Source organism: Danio rerio, chromosome 11, assembly GCF_049306965.1.
Source record: "Danio rerio strain Tuebingen ecotype United States chromosome 11, GRCz12tu, whole genome shotgun sequence".
Classification (NCBI taxonomy): Eukaryota; Metazoa; Chordata; class Actinopteri; order Cypriniformes; family Danionidae; genus Danio; species Danio rerio.
Genome location: NC_133186.1, coordinates 10,321,430 through 10,346,282, shown reverse-complemented (window position 1 = coordinate 10,346,282; position 24,853 = coordinate 10,321,430). Strand labels below are relative to the sequence as shown.

Below are 24,853 nucleotides of genomic sequence, written 5' to 3'. Positions count from 1 at the left end.
ATTAAATTGTAATTGGTATTATTATAATTGTCATATATTATTATTATTATTAACAATAACAATAATAATAATAATAATAATAATAATAATAATAATAATGATAATGATAATGATAATAATAATAATAATAATAATAATAATAATAATAATAATAATAATAATTACTAGATTATAATTATTCAATGATTATAACTTTATTAATAGTTAATATTAAATTATAATTATAATTGTTAGTTCTAATGTATTATATGATCAAAGCAACAGCATTTGTTTGGAAAAAAAAAGTAAAATACATTTAATGGAGTCTGGCACTAATTTAATGCATCCCTGCTGAATGAAGGCATTTAAAACAACAATAATAACCCATTTGTCAGATTTCTTATCTTAGCAGTCTACCTATTACAAATGCTTACTGACAAATGAGTGCTTTGGAGTCCTAAGACTTGAGACTGGATTGAGCTGGTGGACCGAATTGTTCATGACGGCGGCATCAATTTTATATTTAACACTCTCCAAGGGATACTGAGGACATTAGTACAGTAAATTGCCTCTCATCGAGTGATTCAGAACATGCTGTGACATGTAGAACCTGCCCAGCTGTGACGACACACTCCCACGATTCGGATAAAAAATTAAGGTTATCTACTGGCCATAGATGAATATGAATAGCAGGCTTTTTTCTCTCTCTTCTCATTCCGACAGGTGTTGAAGACTCAAGTAAACCGGTAGATGCATAAAAACAACGAACAAAAGACAAACAAAACAACATAAACAAACAAAAATAAAAGTACATTACTTTGATGGTTGACCTTGTATAAGTCAAAAACATAAGGGAAATTTTATTTCTCAATTTATGGCCCCTTTAATCCGGCATCTTCTGTAGCATCTAGTAGCTGGATTGCATCACAAAGTGGTCTAGAGTGATTAAACAAAGTTTTGCAGCACAAGCTATGAAAGAGAATATTCAATGTTAAACTTTGAACATTTTTCATTGGATGCGAGTGTGGGCTTTAAGTTTTCATGGCTTTAGAAACGTACTTGTTGGGTTTACCCTTGCAATACGAAAGGCGGTAAAAAAAATCACTAAAGTTGAAAGCTATGTCAAGCAAAGATGATAAATACAAAAAAAATCAGACTACTGAAAATTAAATGATGATATAGTAATTTATTTTTTATTATAAAATGATTTAAATTTGATTCATTTTTCTGAATTGCGTGCCCTATGGGAGTTTGTGCGCATAGGCTCTTGTGGGGACTTTAAAGTAAAAGTGCCTGTTAAGGGTTTCATCAGACTGCAGAGGAGAAAGGTCAATTGTCTCATAGGATATAGACATAGACCTGTCGGCTGAAACACTGACCCACTCCCAACAGACCTATTAGCAAAACCCCATTTCTCTGAGTAGGGGAGACCACAGAGTGTTCTAATGGTAAGTTGTACAACTATCAGTTTAACCAATTAGAATTGAGCTACAGGGGTGAAATTAAAGTCACGTGACCACTGTGTGAAAATGTTCAAGTCTGAATAAAATCTATATACAGTTGAAGTCAGAATTTTGATCCCCCCTTTGAATTTTTTTCTTTTTTAAATATTTCCCAAATTATGTTTAACAGACCAAGGAAATTTTCACAGTATGTCTGATATTACTTTTTCTTCTGGAGAAAGTCTTGTTTTTTTTATTTTTGCTAGAATAAAAGCAGTTTTTAATTTTGTTTTATTTTAAGGTCAAAATTATTAGCCCCTTTAAGCTATATATTATATTATTTTCAAGCCATATATTATATATTTTTTTGGATAGTCTACAGAACAAACCATGGTTATACAATAACTTGCCTAATTATTCTAACCTGCCTAGTTAACCTAATTAACCTAGTTAAGTCTTTAAACGTCACTTTAAGCTGCATAGAAGTGTTTTGAAAAATATCTAGTCAAATGTTATTTACTGTCATCATGGCAAAGATAAAATTAATCAGTTATTAGAAATGAGTTATTAAATCTATTATGTTTAGAAATGTGAAAAATCTTCTCTGTTAAACAAAAATAAGAGAAAAAAAATAAACAAGGGGCTTGTAATTCAGGGGGGCTTTAAATTCTGACTTCAACTGTATATACAATGCTTATTTTGCTAGTGCATAAGATCTTTGCACGATTAAGTCTAAAATGTTTGGATGTGTTTTTATTTTCGTATTCATATGCGAAAAATTTGTCACGTAAACAAACCTTGCACACTGAATTTAATGCGTATTAATTAACCCATCATGAAAAAATGCTAAACATTTTGAAGTCAGTTCAAGCAGTGATACTTTGTTCTCCTCTCAAAGTAGAAAAAGAAAGTGGAATAGGCTACATATTGTGTTCATTTAACAGTCTACTAGCCTACACAGAGAGGAAGGAGAGTTCTCCTCATCAAAGAGCTGTGGTACGATTATCCCGAAATGCAAAGTTTATTTCAGGACATTAGTGGAATTTTGATACATTGCTTGTGATTCTTCATACATTAACATACATAAATAAATCCTGAACAGAGACTGGCATTGCCTACAGACATTATAATAGATGGTGGCCACATTGACGTGCTTTCTATTATAATGTCTCTGAGCAGTACGTCAAATGTTTGGACAAGCACTCACCAAACAGCTGAAGAGGAGAGGTGTGCCAGTCATTGAATACATCATATAGGGCATAGGTCTCAAACTCACTTCCTGGGGGCCGCAGCTCTACAGTTTTGCTCCGACCTTATTCTAAGACAGCTAATTCAACTAATCGAGGTGTTCCAAAGTAGTCTTGAACATCTTGAGTAGTTGGATTGTGTGTGTATGATTAGAGCTGGAGTAAATCTCGAATTGAGTTTGAATCCTATGATATAGGGGTTCTCAACTGTTCATCACATTCATTCATTCATTTTCTTTTTGGCTTAGTCCCTTTATTAACCTAGGGTCGCCACAGCAGAATGAACCGCCAACCCATCCAGCATGTTTTAACGCAGCGGATGCCCTTCCAGACGCAACACATCTCTTGGAAACATCCATACACACTCATTCACACTCATACATTATGGACAATTTAGCTTACCCAATTTAGCTTATCATATTCACCTGTACCGCATGTCTTTGGACTGTGGGGGAAACCGGAGCACCCGCTGGAACCCATGCGAATGCAGGGAGAACATGCAAACTCCACACAGAAATGCCAAATGACCCAGTTGAGGCTCGAACCAGTGACCTTCTTGCTGTTAGGCGACAGCACTACCTACTGCATCGCCCTGTCCACCACATTCTGTCTTTATTTTATGCACTGTTTGTAATAAAACTACCTGTAACTCAAATGACGACATTCTGTACTAGCTTTTTGCTTCTACGGTGGGTCTGAACTGTCAAAATGCCTTTCAAAGCGATTGAGAAAAAAAAAACAAATCCGCAAAAAACAAAAACAAACCCAGTTTTAATTTATTTTTATGACAGACGAAAGTTCTGGAGGCAGTGTGTCAATACAATGAGGTTCAATTTATTTTGTAATGTGCAAATATTACAGACAAAAATTTGGGATTCCAAGTGCAATAACCTTTAGCCATAAGGTGAGTTAGGATTAATTACAATTAAAATGTGCAAATTTATCCACCGAAGCAGCTGTGTGGTTGATTTAAAGCTTTTAGTTGAGTCATTAAGTAGATCCCACACTTTCTGTAGCTGTTCTTTTGCAATGCTTTCTTTTCTTCTTTCCTCTGCTTCTGTCTCTTCATTTGACTGACCAGCAGGAGCAAGTCTGAAACGAGTCATCAATGATATCAAAGTTTCGAGGCAGTGTCAATACGATGAGGTTGAGTTTATTCTTTAATGTGCAAAAATTACAGACAATAATTTGGGATTCCGTGTTCAATAACCTTTAGCCATAAGGTGAATTAGGATTAATTACAATTAAAATGTGCAAATTTATCCACTGACTTAAAAAAAAAAAAAAAAAAAACCTGTTGTGATACTATTTTAATCAAAATCCAGCCATTGATGATGTTAGTTTGACTGCGTGTGTGGAATAAGCTTAGCCACATCTCTTCAACCATTAGTTTGCTTCATGTGAAACATAAGTGGAAGACTGAAAAAGTAAAACCCCGCCCCTTATTCTGTATTACAGTTCAGATGGAAATACATCACTGAACTGAAATAAATGTCTGCAGCAGTTTCCAGTCAACGCTGACTTTAAGTACTTTTATAATATTTCGTGCATGTATAATAACTTCATTTGGTAAACTAGAGTCATCTGAATCCGATTCTTTTGATTTGTTGAGGGAGTGTTCACACTTGGCAGATTTGGCTCAATTCAAATGAACTGTGGTGCAGTGAGTCTTTTAGTGTGGAATAAGTCTGAATGCTGCCATCTGTACTCTGGTGTGCACCAAACAAGAAGATCAAGCCTGCTGAAAACGTAAATATCGGTCAGATTCAAAATAAATTGAAGCATAGACTGAAGTATAAATGGTCCCATGCTAGCTAAAACAGGATATGATGTCGAAAGATGCAACCAGACAAAGCATTCAATCATAGAGTAACTCTTTGTCCTTTGTAAGAGTTGATAGTTGAATGCAGGCATCAGAAAAGTGGCTCCTTCCAGCACATCTGGTTAATGCACACCCAGAAATAAAGATACAAAGGCTGCGGATCAATTTCAAAAAGTATGAATTTATGCTATGAGTCCATATTGGGAGTTTGGGACCCTTAAAATTACAAATTAGGAATAATGTAATTAGTAATTGCTCCGTGGTTAGCACTGCCACCTTACAGCAAGAAGGTTGCTGGTTTGAGTCCCATACTGGGCCATTTTCTGTGTAGAGTTTGCATGTTTTCCACATGTTGGCATGGGTTTCCTCTGGGTGCTCCACAGTCCAAAAACATGCGATATAGGTTAATCGGATTAACTAAATGGGGCATTGTGCGTGTGTGTGTGTGCGTGTGTGTGTGTGTGTGTGTGTGTGTGTGTGTGTGTGTGTGTGTGTGTGTGAGAGAGAGAGAGTGAATGAGTGTGTAAGGGTGTTTTCCAGTACTGGGTTGTGACTGGAAAGGCATCTGCTGCATAAAACATATGCTGGAATGCTTGGTGGTTCATTCCACTGTGGCGACCGCTGATAAATGGGACTAAGCCGAAGGAAAATGAATGAACCTACTGTAAAGTGTACATATCAGTTGCCGAACGAGAAAAAAAGGGAAGATGCCACTGCAATGATAGCATTTGATCCTGTCATTTTTGTGTGTGTGTGCTTGTGTGTAAAAAGGAGACATTTCACAATTATAAGAGCTGCATAAAACAAATATCAACTAGCATCTTAGGCCAGAAAAAAATTAAATATTAGATTTGGTCTAAGAATGACTGTGAATGTTAGGTGAACCAGGACTAAATGTTTGCTTTCTTTTATGGCCCAGAACAACTGAACTAGTAAAAAATATAGGCTATATAAAAATAAATAAATATAAACAAACACAATTATGATTGTCTAGAATTGGTAACACTTCAGACTAGATAGGAATAAGTAGTACATTTCAAATGCCCTTTATTTGAAACCGTTATCAACATTTTTGTCACACAGTGCAGTAAACAGTTACAGACATTTCAACACACTCACCTCTGCCAGAGTTATCAGACAGTATCATCTCCAAATAGATATTCCACCTGAGCATCTCAATGTCAGCATTCTTCACAGTAATGTTCGATTAGATAACAATCACAACCTGTAAAACCCAAACGCCGTTATGAGTTTTAAACAGATGCACTTGGGAAAGCTTTCCAATGTCCCTTTAAAAAATATCTCCAGCAAGTGCGTTGCAGTTGCTTCAGCAGCCGCGAGGGGCGTCTTTGCTCCACTTTTGAGGCGCTCACATTCAGTTCCTCTCCGTACTGAGGGCAAGTGGAGATATCGGCATTTTATCAACCCGCGAACCCACAATCGTGAGGAACGAGGGTTAAAAAAAATCCCTCTCTGGTCTTTTACCTTCATTGCGACACCTAAGGAACTGCACCGGGATATGTGTTTGTTTTTTTTTCTGATGAGACGACGGATTGTGGATTAACATCAGTCTTAAAACTGCATTAGGGAAATCATATGCTGTTTTACTCTGCGAAATAGTTGGACCGAATCATGTCGCTGTCACAAATGTTTCCTGCTTGAGCTTTTTCTTCGTTTGGATTGTATTTTCTCCCTCCTGCTGCCACCATCATTAGTGGAAGAAGCACTCTGGAAATGTTGGAAATGGCAAAGAGTATTGGAAATAGAGCTTCATGGTAATTATCATTTTATCTATCTCGCGTTGTTTGTTTGTAAACGAGACTGTCGTGTTTTGTTCATTATATAAACCGAAATATAAATATTCTGACATGAAAAGAGAGCAGAAATATCACACTAGCACAGTGAACTTGTGCGTTTGACTGGATTGCGGGACTCCACAAACTGCTCCAAATGTGAAATTATACAGAAAACGAGCTCCAGCATCTAGTTAAGCTGATAGTCTCCTTAAATCGTGACCATCAGATTGAAATAAACTAGGATGTGACGTGCTGAGACTTAAATAAGCGTTTTAATACCCATTGGCACGAGTCAGATGCATTTAAAGTGTACACCCGTCAACTTGTATGAGGACGGTTCTGTTTTGATTAAGGTGATTCTCATTTTACCCCTCTTAATTATAATTAATCCGACAAATTAGTCGAGCTCGTATTAATTGACTGATAATGAGGTCTTGACGGAACCTCTGACTCAGACAGCTTTGACGTCGCGGTTTTGTATGGAAACGCATGTGCGCGCGTGCACTGGCTATTTTGGGATTTTTAAATATCGTACTGAGTGACGGAATGGCATTTCATCGGATATCATTTTGGATTCACACTGGACGGTCGAGAGCAGGGGCTGCTGTCAGTGGGCAACTTGTGCGGATCTCATGGCGTAATGATGCCGGCGTGATGATCAAGCAAACTTGCCATTCATGGTAGACGCGACTGCGCTTGTATTAAAGAAATCACATATTTCGACGGGTAGATGGTTGCTGCTTTAGGGATTTTGATTTGAGTTCGAGAATAGCGCTTTTTGAAACATAAAAGATGTATAGTTCACCCATATATAAAAAGAAAATCCATTATTTACTCCCCCTCATGCTGTAGCAGTCCGCATCACTTACTTTCTCCTTGTGAAACGCGAAATAAAACAGTCAGAATGACAGTCACCATTCACTTTCATTGCGTCTTTTTAGCATACTGTGAAAGCGAATGGTGACCGAACCTGTCATTCAGATTAAAAACAAATCTTCACTGTTTTATGGAAGTCATGCGAGTTTGATACGACGCGAGGGTGAGTTTGCATCTAATGATTTTCGGTTCCATATGTGTTATTCCAAAATGTTTTTATCACCTCTCAACATCGAAGCAGGATAGCTTTTTTTTTGGCCAGTACTTCACGCCAAACTTGACAGTTCGGTTTAGCTAAATATATTCTGAGGTAACGTTAAATGCGCGTCGTTTATGAATTCACGTGGTGAGATGTTGCTTCAGGAAATAGTGTTTTAAAAAGGAGGTGTCTATATTGCCACACGTACTCATTTTGTCAAAAAACTGACCGTGTTGTTGAAGCTTTCAGCTGCCTGAAGACCAGGTACCGTGTGTGTACAGGGGAGGGAGCCAGTCCATAAATAATGGAGGCTTTGACTCTTCCTGCTAATGTTGCTTCATGGCTTCTGATAAATGAAGACAGCCGCCTCCAAGGCCCATTTGTGTCTTCACATGAATACGTTTTATGTACTCTATCATCCTCAAAAATAAAGTTATTTTTCTTCTCATTTTGCTCCCAATTCTGCATAAAAATATGCAAGGACACAAACATATGCACATGCTGTATGAAACATTGCAGCCTGCAACTTTGTTTTATTTTGTTTCACATTTCTGTGCATTTTGAGTTTCTGCATACATGTATAGATAAAAAATAAAATGACTAAAATGTATTTTCTATAGAAATCCACAAGGTATGTTCATAAAATGAAAATGTACTCAACCTCAACTGGTTTCAATCTTCTGTTGAACACAAAATAAGATTTTGTTGATCACAAAATACATTTTAAGAATGTTGGATTCTGGTAGCCATTGAATAATTTGGCATATTTTCTTTAAATCTACTATAGATGTCAATGACTATCAATTTCCAAAATTCTGAAAAATATCTTCCTATGTGTTCAGCAGAAGACAGAAATCCATAAAAGCTTGGATGGAACCACTTGAGTGTAAGAAAGTGGTCAGTGAGTTTTCATTTTTGGTTGTACTGTCTCTTTAAAATAGCTATAAATTGTTTGTGTTTTTTTGTGGTTTATAGGCACATAATCTAAAATTGCAGTGTGAATATTATAAAGGTTTTTCAGTTATTGAAACTTAGTCACTGTCAAGATTCTTAATGGTGTCACCCTAAAGTTTACTCTGTGATTGGTTGGAAAAATGTTTCCATTTACTGAGTTGACATTAAACCTTTGTCGGTTACACGGTGATTAATTACCAGGGCTTTGTTCTGCTTTCATTGATGCTCTTCATTATGTGATATGAGGATCGCTTCATAATCAGCCTTCAGAGCGTACGTCACTGAAAGTATGAAGGGAAAAGTGATGAGAACGAATCTGGGTGGATGAATGCAGAGAGGTTGTCTTTATAGTGTTCCTGCATTACGCTGTGGTCAGCTGGGGGTTGTGTGGGTTTGCATTCTGAAATACATATTGAGTCGTGATCATAATGTGTTCTGTCAGCTTTTTATTCTTTTTACTTGCAGTATGTATTAAGCATCTACAGATGTACTGTATGTTAAAGGCCTGCTATTAAAACATTGGTTTTCTTCTGAGGTTTATAATCTTCTGAAAGTGAGATGTCTCTTTTTAGAGAATGTTATAATTGCTATTTCCTGCCTACTTGTTTGGACAGAAGCCATGCTACAGTGAGAATGTTCTCTTGAAAGCGAGATTTTATGGCAGATAATGTGACAGCATTGTGTGGTCTTTTTTCAGTTGTGGTTTTTTTAAAAGTAAAAACGTTAGCAAACAAAACTGAACAGTTTTAATACAGTATATTTAAAGATCTACAGGTTCAGTAGATTACACATTATTTCTTATTTGTTTTTAAACATGTTAATAATAATAAGTAAACTAATATCATTATTAATAATACTACATTTACATTTACATTTAGTGATTTATCCAAAGCGACTTACAAATGAGGATAAGCAAGCAATTTACACAACTACTACTACTACTAACAACAACAACAACTTGATCATCTCATGCAGTGTTTTAGGGACATACTGAAGTTTAACAAACATTTAAATAACTAATATACACTTACCGGCCACTTTATTATGTACACCTATCCAATTGCACGTTAAAGCTAATTTCTAATCAGCCAATCACATAGCAGCAACTCAATGCATTTAGGCATGTAAACATGGGCTGCATCCGAAATCGCATACCTCCATACTATATAGTATGCTATACTCAGTATTTGAGCCAAGTAGTATGTCTGAATTCATAGAATTCGAAAATCAGTTTGCGAGAAGTACCCGGATGACTTACTACTTCCAGTGAGATTCTGAAGTACTCATTCCATGCACCCTGCACTATCCCAAGATTCCCCGCGAGAGAATGGTAGGTCATGTGACCATGACAAAATGGCGGATGTAGTACATCCGAATTCCATTCATACTTTTCACATTCATTCCTACTGAGTAGTAGACAGTTTCGGACGCAGCCATGGTCAAGATGATCTGCTGCAGTTCAAACTGAGCATCAGAATGGGGAAGAAAGGTGATTTAAGTGACATTGAACGTGGCATGGCAGTTGGTACCAGATGGGCTGGTCTGACTATTTCAGAAACTGCTGATCTACTGGGATTTTCACGCACAACCATTTTTGGGGTTTACAGAGAATGGTCCGAAAAAGAGAAAACATCCAGTGAGCGGCAGATCTGTGAGTGCAAACGCCTTGTTGTTGCCAAAGGTCAGAAGAGAATGGCCAGACTGGCGCAACACATCGGACATTGAGGCGAATGGGTTACAGCAGCAAAAGACCATTGGATAACGCGCCATGCTGTAAAACGTGAACCATCTCAAGACTCGTTTCTTGAACATGATAAGTTTACTGTACTCAAATGGCCTCCACAGTCACCAGATCTCAATCCAATAGAGCACCTTTAGGATGTGGTGGAACGAGAGATTCACATAATGGATGTTCAGCTGACAAATCTGCAGCAACTGCGTGATGTGATCATGTCACTATAGGAGTAAAATCTCAGAAATATTTCCAGTGCAGTTTGTTGAATCAATGCTATGAAGGATTAAGGCAGTTCTGAAGGCAAAAAAGGAGTCCGACCCGGTGCTAGTAAGGTGTACCTAATAAAGTGGCCGTTGAGTGTGTATTGCAGGCGATTGTAAGAAGGTCGCTGGTTCGAGCCTCGGCTGGGTCAGTTGGCGTTTCAGTGTGGAGTGTGCATGTTTTCCCCGCGTTCACCTGGGTTTCCTCTGGGTGCTCCGGTTTCCCCAACAGGCCAAAGACATGTGGTATAGGTGAATTGGGTAGGCTAGATTGTCCATAGCGTGTGAGTATAAAAAAGTGTGTATGGATGTTTCCCAGCGATGGGTTGCAGCTGGAAAGACATCAGCTGCGCAAAACGTGCTGGATAACTTGGCGGTTCATTCCGCTGTGGCGTCCCAGATTAATAAAGAATGAATAGAAATAAATATTGAAAAACATTTGTTTTAAACCAATTTCCAATACTTGTTATATTAAGATCACATGATCAACTAGATATTGATCACTGTTACTCCAATATTAATAACCACATTTGGTTGTAGAATAAATAGAAAGACCAATATGCTTATTTGCCATTTATTTGAAAACTTTTGTGTGGTTTAATTTTAAAACTTAATGCACCTTTAATTATTTTTAGATTATGGAGTCCACATTCAAGATCCTTTTTTTTTTTTTTTCAACAGTGATGTGTCTCAAATGCATCCAAATCCAGCTGAACTCTCAACCACGTTGGCGCACAAGGAATATTAATTCACTGATCGTGGGCCATTAAATGTGATTAAGGCGATGTGATTTGTCTCCCTGCATACATCCTGAGTGGATCATGGCACCCGCTGTCTCTTTACTCTGCTTTATTGTGCAGACAAATGCCTTTGTTTGACTGTCTTCCTGCTTGTTTTGTTTTTTCGACTGCAAGAAAACGATTATTTTGCTGTAATCATTTAGGCATAGCTGACAACGCTGTTCGCAGCAAGCTGGAGGGAAACGACAATGTTTGCCCTTTGAAGAATACGCAGTGCTGTGTGTTTCACATATCTGTGCTGTCAGGTTCGGGATTTGCCTTGCATTTGATGAGGAAGGCATTAGGCCTGCTACAGCCTGTTCACCTTTCATTATTCTCTCGTGCCTTGATACTTTGACATGACCATGTACGATTCATCTTTCCGGTGCTGTATAGGTCATAACTTGTGTAGTGGCATCACAAAAATTACTTTTGCTGCTTGTTCAAATGACTTTAAAATAAGTTGAAAAGACATTATTTTAAGTTATTTTAGGACAACTTAAATGTTTTATGTTTAATCCACTTGAAAATTTTAAGATAATTGATTTGTGTTGAGACAACTTGAAGGACTTGTGTGGAATCCAGCATTTTTACAGTGCATTACAGTCATTTGTATGTTGCATATGGGCTTAGTCAGTTTGACAATTCACACATCTTCTAACACTAAAGTGTATGAGTGATCAAACATAACTACATCATTTTAATATTCATCTTTTGCCCTAATGCCATTCCAAAACCACATGACTTTGTTGTTGGCAAACCAAAATAAAGGGTTCCACTTCATGTTAAATGGCCTTAACTACTATGTACCTTAATCAAAATATACTTAATGTGTTCATAATGCTTCGCAGAACCTTTCGGTTACACTCTGTGGCTCAGAAGGACATCCAGTAACAAAATGGAGGGACACCCAAGAAAGGGACGATTATTTTACATAATTTATTAAAGAAACTGTTTTAAACAATGTAAAGCAAATATCTGTAAATGTAGTAGTCAGGAATTAGTGGTGTTTTAATATGTAATGTTGGATGTACAAAATAATTCAATGTAACAAAACAAAAAGTCCAGTCCAAAGCAGCCTCTTTCCAGACACTAATCATAGGATTTTAAAGGGTCCAGAGCAGTATATGACAGGTGTTTCCTATAGCAATTAGATTAAGGTGGAGCCAGCCCTCAATCCCAGCCAGACAGACTCCTCGGTCATTGGAGGTCACACTTCTGTTGTTACTGAGGTGGGATATGGGTAAGGTTAGGGAAAGGTTTTGTGGTATGGGTAGGTTTAAGGGTGGGTTTAAGTGTAAGGGATGTTCAACACTGTAATTATAAATGTACTTATTACAGATTACATGCAGGTATGTAATCAAGCAAATGTAAAATGTAAAAACGTGTATTTTACACAATAATTAGAGTCTAATGACTTAATAACCTCAGTGTAAGTAAATATTTGTTAAGGCTACTTAAAATGTGGGACCAAATTAAGTTTTAAAAGCAAAAAGATTTTTGTTTTTACACTGAATAACCATTCAACCAACTTATGACGATCCAAAGAATAAGGAAATTCTAAAGATATTTCATATTTTTCAAGAAATCTAATACATTCTGAAGAGTTTGCTTTGTGATAAACAGATTTTATTGAATGTCCCTTGGTTATCAAACATGGAGATTTTTGGGGGCTATATTAATTATTAATGCCATCTCAAAGTTAATCTCAAAGTTATATGTTGACTTTTATTCTGCAATGCTGAAGTTAGATCTTTTCTGTGATTGTTGTAGAACTTTTGTTTCAGTTTACGGGGAAATTACTATAGGAATAAAAAATGGAAGTAAATAGTCAAACTACAAACCACAATTGAAAAGATTGACATGCTATGTTCTGCTTATGGCATTAACCCACCCATACTGTATGGGTGTTTTATGTCTCTTATGTCTTGAATAGTTATTCTGAGCCATAGGATCGCCATATATTTCTCCGATTCCCTTTTTAGAAGGCTTTAGTTTGATCCATGATCACGGTTTTCATAGTAAGATCTGTTCTGTACACATACAACTATTTAGGGGATTCACACCCATATTTTTTATCTTTATTCTAGCACAATGTTCATTTTATGCCAAATGTTGTTCTCACAATAAAAAAAATAAACAAAGAAAGCTAAATTGTGATTAACCAAACCGCATACAACAATTTCACCAAAGATTTCCTCTCAAAATGTAACTTTTTGCATAACTAAGCCATTAACATGTTGTTTTTATGCAAGAAAAAAAGTATTTTGCATTTTAAGGCTGTTGAAAGTACACAAAACAAACCACAATCCAGAGTAAATCCATTAGCAGTATTCTGCTTATATCGTTGTACCTCTTATGGGCTTTTTATGTCTGGTGGTTATTATGAGGCACAATGCTTAGGGTTGCCATGTCTCTCTGATCCCCTTTTCAGAACACACTTGGTTTGATCCGTTGGAACAGTTGGAAATGCAGCTTTCATCATGACTGAAGTGTTCTTCTGTTCTCTCGCGGTTAGCTCTGCGTTGTCCGAGAGGTTGACCTTTCTCCGTCTGTTTGTGTCCAAACTGGCCGCCATTTTTATGGCCCCTTAGGATTACGGTCTCTCTTTCTTTTTTTCTTTTTTTTTCTATTTCGGTGGGAAAGACATTCTCTTAAAGGCAGTGGAAGTCAAGCACAGAGTGTTCTGAGTGCAGAAGGTGCCAGACAAAGTTAAACTGTCTAAATGGACTGGTGCGTTTGTTCCGGAGAAGAACACAGCTTCTGGGAAGCAATTGGCTCCCACCCCCTGTCGTTACAGCAGTCAAAATTCCACTTCCCACCTCTCCATCGGCAGTGGAGTGTGAGGACGGTGTGGATCGATGGGCACCTTGTCGTTCTAAAGGTGTGATAGGTAGGCAGTCGTGTGTCCTCTTCTTCTCTCCATCTTTGCCAGCTGAAGGCGTTGTTTACTCTCGGACACCTGTCTACTCTTCACACTCGCTTTAGACAAAAGATTCAGTGTAGTCTGTGGAACGCTTGCCAAATCTGAGAACAAACCTATTGTGGAGATTACATTTAGGGGTGCTTGTGTGCACAAATACCGCATGGGTAACCATTAAAGGGATAGTTCCCAAAAAAAAAAAAAAAATTACCCACAGTCAAGTGGCTATAAACCTGTTTCTTTCTTCTGTTGAAAACATATTTGAAAAATCTGAAATTGCCATATTTTGTTTTGCTGCGATATACAGGTACATTGTAAAAAAGGCTGGGTTTCACACAGTTCCTTTATTGTCCCAACTCAAATTGATTAAGTTCCTTTCATTGATTTTACAAATAAAGGGGCTGGGCGATATTACAAAAACAATTATCACAATATTATTTTTCATATCATTCAATATCGATAATTATGGAATATTTTTTAACAGTAGCAACATTAGGATTTTTACCTATTTTGATTTACCAACATTACTAAGGCAAATAGTTTTAATAGTAAAAAAACAACAACAAAAAAAAATCTCATTTCTTTATAATAAAGTAAACATAAGATTTAAAAAAAGAGTCTTAAACTTGGTAAATAAAATGTTACAAACTGTGTGTTTTGTAACAGTAGATAAACATCAGGTGCCAACAATAATGATGCAGAAAACTTCAAACTCTGTAAACAAAATATATTATGATAATCAAATCTGGTGACGCAGTGGCGCAGTAGGTAGTTCTGTCGCCTCGCAGCAAGAAGGTCGCTGGTTCGAGCCTCGGCTAGTTCAGTTGGCATTTCTGTGTGGAGTTTGCATGTTCTACCTGAGTTCGCGTCGGTTTCCTCTGGGTGCTCTGGTTTCCCCCACAGTCCAAAGACATGCTGTACAGGTAAATTGGGTTGGCTAAATTGTCAGTAGTGAATGAGTGTGTATGGATGTTTTCCAGAAATGGGTTGCGGCTGGAAGGGCATCCTCTGCGTAAAACATATGCTGGATAAGTTGGTGGTTCATTTCCCTGTGGCGACCCCAGAATAATAAAGGGAAAAAGCCAATAAGAGAATAAATGAATGAATGAATGAACAAATCTGACTTTTCAAGTTTAGGAATTAACCCGCGTTATTCAAATACATACTGTAACATTAAAAATTGTGAAGTTGGATGACTACATTACCCCCTCATGCTAAAAAAATCTTTCAGATAGTGAGCTAGGGGCTGGGATGTAAAAGAAAAGAAACCAAAAAGCCACTCTGGTGACATCCTTTTTTATTTACAATCTCCTCACTGCTGCTATACGGCACTCATTTTTTGCTGTGTGCAGTTATTCTGACCTGAAGTGACAAGCGTGAGCGCGTGTTTTGGGTTTAAGTTAATTAGTCTATTGTTGTTACTGAAAGCAGATCGGTTAGTTCTAGCGCTCGGAGCATTCATATAAGTTGAGATGTTTTTTAACAGGTGTACCTGGAAATTGTGGCGCGTTACGTGCGCGCTGCTCACAAACTATGTCACTTTTATGTGCGCGTCTTCAGCTGAAATGGCACCCAAAGATTATTGGCATTGCTTCCAAGGCGTGCGTTGCACATTTTAATAAAACTATTGCACTTCATACTGAAACTACATACCAAACCTTTTTTTATTATCGATATTGACAGTGGTGTTTGGCCAATGAATACAGATATTGGTTTTATTGCCCAGCCCTAGGATTGAACATATGAACCCCCCCCAAAAACTTAAGAATTGTCTTTACAACACATTTTAAATAAGTAGTTTGAAGTAATTTTTTGAGTGTATATTGCAATATGAATATGATTTTACCAGTTGATTTGAATAACTATTTGAAAATATCAAATTCATATATTTAAGTGCATTGGCGAATAAATTATAAGCATATATAAATATGACAGAGCAAAAATAAAGGTTTGATAAACGATGCAATATCTGGGCTGGGCAATATTGCAAAAACAATCATCACAATATTATATTTCATATCAGTCCATTTCTATATTATTGAATATTTTTTAACAATACATTTATAGGAATATTAGTTTTTTTTTTATTTAACCACCTTATTTTAATTTACCAATGGTAAGGGTAGATCGACAAATTTAATATTAAATTTTTATGATCAAGTTCATTGGCATAAAATATGATAAATTATAAGCATATATAAACAGGACAGAGCTAAAATAAAAGTTGGATAAACAATGTTCTATGGTTTTCTAGGGAGTCTAACAGTATTCAAGGACAGAAATTGAACAATCACATGTAAAATGACATGATCATCATTGTATGAATAATAATAAAAATATCTTTATCTTTTAATCTTTAATAAATAATCTAATTAAGCGATGTGACTATTACAAATACACAGATTGGAATATTATGATATATTGTTTAGCCCTATCTGTAACCATGGACTTCCCTAATAAAAATAAATAAAAAACAGGTTTTCAGCACTTTTCAGCACTTTGGAACATGTAAAATGTGATTAAATGATGACAGTGTTCGGTTTTGGGTTAATTATGAGCAATTCCAGCATTATGGATGTGACATTTGCAGTAAAATCTCCCAAAACAATAAATTCACAGAGAAAGTATATGTTCACATCATTTCGAAATATCGGGTTATGTTTTCCAAAACAAATAACACAAAAGTTATGGGATCAGAAAAACATCAATCTGTATTTTTTTTTTTTTTGGATTTTAAATGAGGAAAATATTTGTGTTATGGATCTGACCAAAAACTTTGTAGATATTCTTTAAATTAAAATGCACAACCCAAAAGAAACAATGCTGATCAAAATGATAAGAGGTGGCTCACTATAGAACAAAAATTATTCAATTTATTTTATTTGACATTCATGCTTTTATGAGGAAAAAGCCATGCTATGGATGTGACACCTCTGTCATGGATGTGACATTTGAAACTGCCACTTGTTTGACTTTGGGAAATTAAATATATTTGTTTGGAAGCATTGACAGACGTAAAGTACTGTAAAATACTTGCTCACTCAAAAACATGTAGAAACAGTTTTGCTATTTTGGTGAAAATTGTAACTTTGAATTTTTTATGGCAAGGTTGACATTTGCATGGAATTGCTCTTATACTAATGATTGCCTTGGTTTCTTTCTAGTTAAAGAAATGAATGTTTGTTAATTGAATTTAGCTTTCAATTTTTATTTAAATTTTTTAAATAATTCTGAAAACAATAATTTTGAATAGATGAGATGCTTATTGTGGCATTTTCAGTTCCTTTGCTTAAGGCACATAGTGAATCTTTAGGAATGACAACAGCATTTAAATGCGGTATATATTAAAAGTTTTTTAACATCAAGATGATTGATGATACAGTAACCATAACAACTTTCTACCATCTCACACGTTTGTTGTCTGCTTTTTCTGTCAAAAGTAATATTGCAGTGACAGACTCATTATGTTCAGCAATTTCAACTAAACCACTGTTGACAGAGCCATTGTGTTTTGTTTTGGGTTGGAAGTCTGTTTCTCAGAATGAGCTTTTGGTGTGTTGCCAAGTCCACTTATCGTAAATGTCAGATATCTTCTATATTTGGGATTGATTCATAAAGCAAGTAGGTACGAGCAGTATTTAGATTTTTGTGCAATATTCTAAAATGAGACATATTAGTTTGTTATTAATGTACTTGTATTTTGCTTGTTTTAAATAACTTTTTTGAAAATCAAATAAAAAAGGTATATGTTTCATTCACTGACATACTGTATTTGTTTGACACAATATGACACAATTTCTTCCTTTACAGTATATCTTAACATACAGTAAAATTATAAGGGATCATAAAAATGGTATATCCTACTGAAAAATAGGTAAAACTTAGTGCCAGTGTACAACATTGTTGATACTGATAGTTATCACACACACACACACACATAAATATATATATATATATATATATATATATATATATATATATATATATATACAGTTAAAGTCAGAATTATTAGCCCCCGTAAATTTTTAACACCCCTGTTTATTTTTTTCTCCAATTTCTGTCTAATGGAGGAACGATTTTTTTCAGCACATTTCTAAGCATAATAGTTTAAAAAACCTATTTCTAATAACTGATTTATTTTATATTTGCCATGATGACAGTAAATAATATTTTACTTGATATTTTTCAAGAGACTTCTATACAGCTTTAAGGGACATTTAAAGGCTGAACTAGGTTAATAAGGTGAACTAGGCTGGTTAGGGTAATTAGGCAAGGTATTCTATAACGATAGTTTGTTTTGTACACTATCGAAAAAAAAAAAATTGCTTAAAGGGGCTAATAATTTTGTCCCAAAAATGATTAAAAAAAAAATTAAAACGGCTTTTATTCTAACTGAAATAAAACAAACAAGACTTTCTCCAGAAAAAAAAAAAACATTATCAGACATACTGTGAAAATGTCCTTGCTCTGTTAAACATAATTTGGAAAATATTTAAAAATGAGAAAATAATTCAAAGGGGGCTAATAATTCTGACTTCAACTGTGTATGTATATGTATATGTATACATATATATATATATATATATATATATATATATATATATATATATATATATATATGTGTGTGTGTGTGTGTGTGTGTGTATAATATATATATATATATATATATATATATATATATATATATATATATATATATATATATATATATATATWTWTATATATATATATATATATATATATATATATATTTATATATTTATATGAGCAATTCCGTGCAAATGTCAACCTTGCCATGAAAAAAAATTTCGTTTTTACCAAAATACGGAAACCATTTCTGGGTTTTTTGTGTAGGCAAGTATTTTACAGTACTTTAAAAATACTCAAAAATGCATCTGTCAATGTTTTCAAACTATTCTATTTGATTTACCAAAGTCACACAAATGGTAATTTCACATGCGTCACATCCATAACAGAGAGATGTCACATCCATAACGACACTTTTTCCTCAGAAATGTGAAAATATTAAATAAAATAAAACCAAGCAATTTTGTTTTATAGAAAGCCGACTCTAATCATTTTGATTAGCATTATTTATTTTGGGTTGTGCAGTTTAATTCACAGAATTTCTACAAAGTGTGTTGTATACTGTAAACTCGCAGACTTTTTTTGTCACATCCATAACGCATGCTTATTTTCCTCATTTAAAGTACAAAACACGTTTACAGATTGATATTTTTCTGCTCCCATAACTCTGTGGCTAGTTGCTCTAGAAAATATAATTACATTTTTCAATATAATGTTAACATATACTTTCTCTGTCAATTTATGTGTTGAGATTTTACTGCAAATGTCACATCCATAACGCTGGAATTGCTCATATATATCCTTTTTTAATTTTAGTTGTGATGTCTTTGTAAGAAAAAATAATAATTTTTGCTCAGAAAACAATCAAACAAAAATCAAACATACACTATGTAATGTGGTACAAAGTTGCCTGGCTTTTTTATTGTTTTGACGCTTAAATATACTTTTCATCTTTGACCAATTCACATATTTCTATAGATTTGTTTGTGTTGCATAATTCACTGTTTGTCTACAATAATTATCTGAAAGCTTATTTGTCTTAATTAGAGCTTGATTACTTACAGTAGCCTTGTATTAGTTTCTGCTGTGATATTAAAGCTATTAAGAGTTGTGAATGATATTGAAGCTATTAAGTGAATGATGTTGATCCTATTAAGAGTTGTGAAAATTCTCTGCTGTCTAAAATGTAATATTAATATGCTATTTTGCTTGTTTAAACAACTAACATTATTTTAAATGAGCTGAAACATCACAATTCTTGAGTTTTTTGAGGGAACAACTTAATTGTTTTATGTTCAATAGGGGTGTCAAAATTAATGGTTTCTTCAGTGCACCGCAATGCAGATGCAGACAATTCAGTATCATTTCAGTAAAAATCATTACGGATAATTATGTACTGACGTTATTTATCTCATATGCGCGATGTCGCCGTAGCTTACTATAGCGAGGGAGGCTTGGTGAGTATTTACAGTGCTCCAACTACCTAACGCAGAAACTGCGTGTTTGCTGGACAGTCTTTCACTGACATGTTAAGCAGAAGCCCCTATTTCACTGCGGTTGAGAGAATGAAAGTAAACTCTAGGAAATAAAAGAAAGTAAATCTCTCACTGTGGTCCATTTGACCTGCTGGCATGACTTTTCCTCTCCTGTCGGCTGTTTAAGCGATACTGAATACAGACACGAGCGCGTGTCTGCAGAGTTTTCTCCATCGTGTCTATCATGGATCAGCTGTGATCGCCGCTACTGTTTATTAGTCTCACTCATCTGCGAAAAGCGCCAGCAAGTAAGAGCCAATTGCAGCCCTTTCTGTTGAATGTGTGACCAATTAATGGGTGTAAGAAAGAAGTTTCTAGACAGCTCAGAAAGCTAGCGGAATATTTATATTTGTTTATTTGCTGTAAATGCTCGTGCTGTTTAAAGGTACAGTTTATGTATAGGACTGTTTGTATTAAAATACAAACTTGTATTACAAATAGTATATACATATAAATATATTGATACATTTTTATACAAGAATTGCTGTGCTGTGAAAAACATTTAAAACTGTGGATTTCAAGTATCATCAATGCACCGTGATGCACCAAGATATCGAATTGAACCGAATCGATGGCATGATAATTGTAACCGAACCATGAGACCAGTGTAGGTTCACAGATCTAATGTTCAACCCACTTATATTTGTAAAAACTAGTTGGTTAACTTAATTGGTTTGTGTTGGGACAACCCAGAGTTTTTTTTTTTTCCAATGTTGTGTGTATATGTAGTTGCTGCAGCCCATTGGCCTCAAGGTTTGCCGTGTTGTGTGTTCAGAGATGCTCTTCTTCGGTTGTAACGAGTGGTTATTTGAGTTGCTGTTGCCTTTCTATCAGCTTAAACCAGTCTGGTCATTCTCCCTTGACCTCTGGCATCAGCAAGGCATTTTTGACCACAGAACCACTGCTTTCTCTGTAAACCCTAGAGATGGTTGTGCATGAAAATTTCAGTATCAGTGGTTTCTGAAATACTCAAACCAGCCTGTCTGGGACCAACAGCCATGCCATGTTCAAAGTCAGTTAAATCACTTTTTTTTTTTCGTCCTGATGCTCAGTTTAAATTGCAGCAGATAGTCTTGATCATGTCTACATGCCTAAATGCATTGAGTTGCTGCCATATAATAGGCTGATTAGAAATTTGCATTAACAAGCGGTTGGAAAGGTGTACCTAATAAAGTGGGTAAATATACATATCCTCCTAACACTGTGCTACTTAAAGTTATTGATATTGTATGAAAAAATAAATAAAATTAAAGAGTATGCTGATGAGATTTAGCTAAAGTGTTTTAAAAAATCCAGAATTGAATTCAGGTCAGGTCAAGGTTGTATTCTTTTCTTTTCCACATGCCTTGAATGTGACTTGATGTTTGTCTTCACCACATGCTCTGGACGCCCTATGACCAGAGGCTAATGTGACATTTCTGTGAGATGAAAACCTAAATGTTTCCCACACACAATAATCGAATTGAATCTGTCAAGCACGTTATGAGTTTTGCGCATTGCTGATCAAAGGCCGCATTTGGCACCCCGCAAATTAACAACGATAAAGATACACTTGCTTGATTCTGCCTCGCTGTGAATCACCAGTTATGACTTTTGATATCCGACGTAATTGAATTCTCAATGCACAATGCTGTGTGCTGTATTGGGATCTGTTACTCTTCAGGAGCTTAGCGAACATCATAGAAAGCAGGTCATCTTCTGCATTACGGGAAATGTAATGCGATCTTCATATTTCATATGTTAATCCCACAAATGCTGCATTCAGATTCATGATCCTGATGCCCTTGCTAAAGTACATGTGGGAGGAGCGCTTTACTATCCAAGAGTAGAGAGTTCACGCTGTCAACAAAGCTTTTACACAAGCATATACCAAAATGTCAGAATGAGAGATGCATTTGATAGCAAGGTCATTAAACTGTACTGAATTTTCAAAAACTACATTTTAGGCCTTAAATTGTCTTAAATTCTTTGAAATATTGTGTTGTACTAGGTCATATTGTGTTGTACTAGGTCTTAAATCATTTTAAACAGATCTTTGTTTTCTTATGTCCATGAAAAGCTACACAATTACTCATCACCAACAATCCATCTTAATAAATCTTTTAAGTTTTATTTATTAGTTCTAGATATGTAACGATTCGCCTAACTCACGATTCGATATGCTTCACGATACATCTCACAATTTAGAGACGATTTTTATAACATAATTATTTGAAACAAATTTAAGGTGTATAGCCCTTTCAGTTTTTTTCTTAATTGCTGCACTTTCTTGAACGCGATAAATGCCATTTTCTGACATTTGGATTTTATTGTTGGAAATCATTGTTTAGATGTACCTTAATCTATGTGTGAATTGCTGCCATTAATAACATTTAGGAATGTACATTTTAGGCCTAGTACAAAATTTATTATTATTATTATTATTTTTTACAAAATATCTGCCAGACCAGTTTCTTTACAAAGTGCGATTATAAAGGATATAAAACCTTCAGGAAGCTGCGCGAGCTCAGCCTCGCCTGGAAAGAGAGTCATCGCCGGTGAAGTGATCCGAATTTACTCAGTAATGAGAGTAATGTTGGTCTGTGTCATGCCGACAAACTATTTGATGAAGATATAGATTTCAACTTCACAAAAAATGTATAAAAACGCTACAAAAGTGGACTAATATAAAAAAAGCCTGCGTCAGTCAGTCTCTGCTGATGTCAAGAAGAAGGCCAGGGGTTACAGTGAAATACTGCCATTTTTCCTGTGCTCCTCTCCATCACAAGATACCTGTCTGGATGGCTGCATTTTAAGTGTCCTTTGTAAGTTTATTCTTTAAATAATTTCTGTGAATACTGAAAGAGGATGATCACTTGGCTTGCGCCAAAAGCTGTCGTGATGCGCGCGACTGTTTAAAATGCGTGAGCGCTCCCTTTTTCTTGCGTGAAATTGTGACTTGAAACGCAACTATAGCCACGGTGGCTGGTCAGGCCCTGATGATGATGATGATGATGATTATAGTTATTATTACAGTGAAATAATTCATTAAATATGACGGGGCGAGGCGATCTAGTGTCACGGACTCTGTGCAACATATGCATATGTATGAGGTTTTTGCTAAAATTACTAAGTACAAGCGTGAAAGGGAAAGATTGAACCAGTCTACTGACCCGCTGACTACCTGGACCCGCTGTCTCGAACGCATGACAGTGTGTGTTTGTGTGTGTGTGTGTATGTGTGTGTGTGTGGTCACGTGATGTGCATTTTCAGCGGTAGTGTGGAAGTGGGAGGGCTGCTTAGAAATGCTAGGTGAAACGCCAGAGTGGATGTGGATCGCTTTCGTTCTAAAATGCCATTTAAAAACTGAGTGAAGTTTATTCATAAACTAATTTCGAGAGGATCACGTGCTTATGATTTATCACGGCCAGTCTCGCATTTGCTAATCATAATCTTCCAATCATATGAGCCCTAAGCTACTCTAAATAACCACAGTTTCAGTTCACTTTATCTTCGGTCGGAAGAAATCCCCCTCCTCCCCTTTTCTTTTCCTTTACCTCTGACTGGGCAACACGGCGTCCTAGTTGTTGGCACTGCGAGCCCCACAGCAAGAACACTGCCGGCCCTGGTTCCACAGGACCGGTGGGTGTTTCTGTAAGGAGTTTGTATGTTCTCCCTGTGTCCGCGTGGGTTTTCCCCGGGTTCTCTGGTTTCCTTCCACCATCCAAAGACATTCAACATGCATAACAACCAAGCATTTATCTAACCCCTTGTGTTCCCTTAGCTACCGCAGGAGGGGAGTTCTGAGATCCACCGAGCTCAGGCTCCCCTCTTCCTCTGCCAAATGGGAGGAAGCCCTGGGCTCGAGGAGTCCTTGATCTCAGGGCTCTCTCCCGGGACAGCATGCCAAACAAGCTTTTATAAATCATCAGCTAACCGTGAACTCTTGAAGACCTATTAGTGTAAACAGGGCCTGAGTGTGTATTTTTCGCAAGCGGATTTGCAACGGGGGCGGGGCAGAGGATTGCGATGCCGGCTCAGCATCATGGTGTCTGTCAGACATCGGCGATGGATAATGGCATCGTCTATCAGCCCAACCCTAGTAGCAACCAGTGCTCATGACTATTATACATGCTGAACGCATGACCAGTGCTTTCTGCACATGTTTTTTTCACACAGTCTGTACGTGGGAGAGCAAAGTGAAAATGCAGTGTCCTTTAACTCACATTAGAAAATGGTCAGTTTAATTTTAGGAAACCCACATCGGTGCAAGTCTTTTTTTATGCGTTATAGGCACAAATGGAAAATAACTTATCCTTTGCGCGATGTGATGATACCTCAAAGTTTTACCTTTTAGCAGTCACAAGACTGGAACCTCAGGTTTAAGGCAGCAAGCAAAACTGACATTTAGCCCACAATCCTTGCACAACCTACGGTTTTATCTGTTACTGTATCTCTCTCTTTTGGTAGTACGCAATTTAAACATGAGATTTTGGAAACCAGTTTACTAAGAAACCAGGAAACTAAGTTTAGCGGGAAACGTTCAGGTCTGGTAGAAAATTATTCTAAGCGGGCAGCGAACTAAGGCTGAATAAACAGTGGGAGCAGAAAAAAAACTTGCGGGAGCGGGACTGAAAAAATTTGTCTAGTGCAGACCTCTAATTGGTATTAATTGGTATGAAATTTTAAAAACTTTAACTTCTTGCTAACATTTGAGCACTGTTCACCAAGTGCAAACAC

General features: G+C 36.2%; 1 protein-coding gene and 1 long non-coding RNA gene across 30 annotated transcripts in view; one reads left to right on the top strand and one right to left on the bottom strand.

Moving 5' to 3' along the window:
* The window catches only part of nlgn1 (neuroligin 1), a 771,338-nt gene that overhangs the window by 332,021 nt on the left and 414,464 nt on the right, over nucleotides 1-24,853 (top strand). For 7 of the 29 annotated variants that reach the window (XR_012386625.1, XR_012386623.1, XR_012386622.1 and 4 more), the window contains exon 1: nucleotides 5,879-6,265. The exons of the other annotated variants lie outside the window; for them this stretch is intronic. The gene's annotated coding sequence lies outside the window, so the exon portion shown is untranslated. Of the gene's footprint in view, nucleotides 1-5,878; nucleotides 6,266-24,853 lie in introns of those variants that run through there. 29 annotated transcript variants of the gene reach the window in all.
* On the bottom strand, nucleotides 3,497-6,533 carry LOC141376541 (uncharacterized). Its single transcript, XR_012387024.1, has 2 exons — nucleotides 5,610-6,533; nucleotides 3,497-3,760 (listed from the first exon to the last, which is right to left on the bottom strand). It is a non-coding gene; the product is annotated as an uncharacterized lncRNA (long non-coding RNA).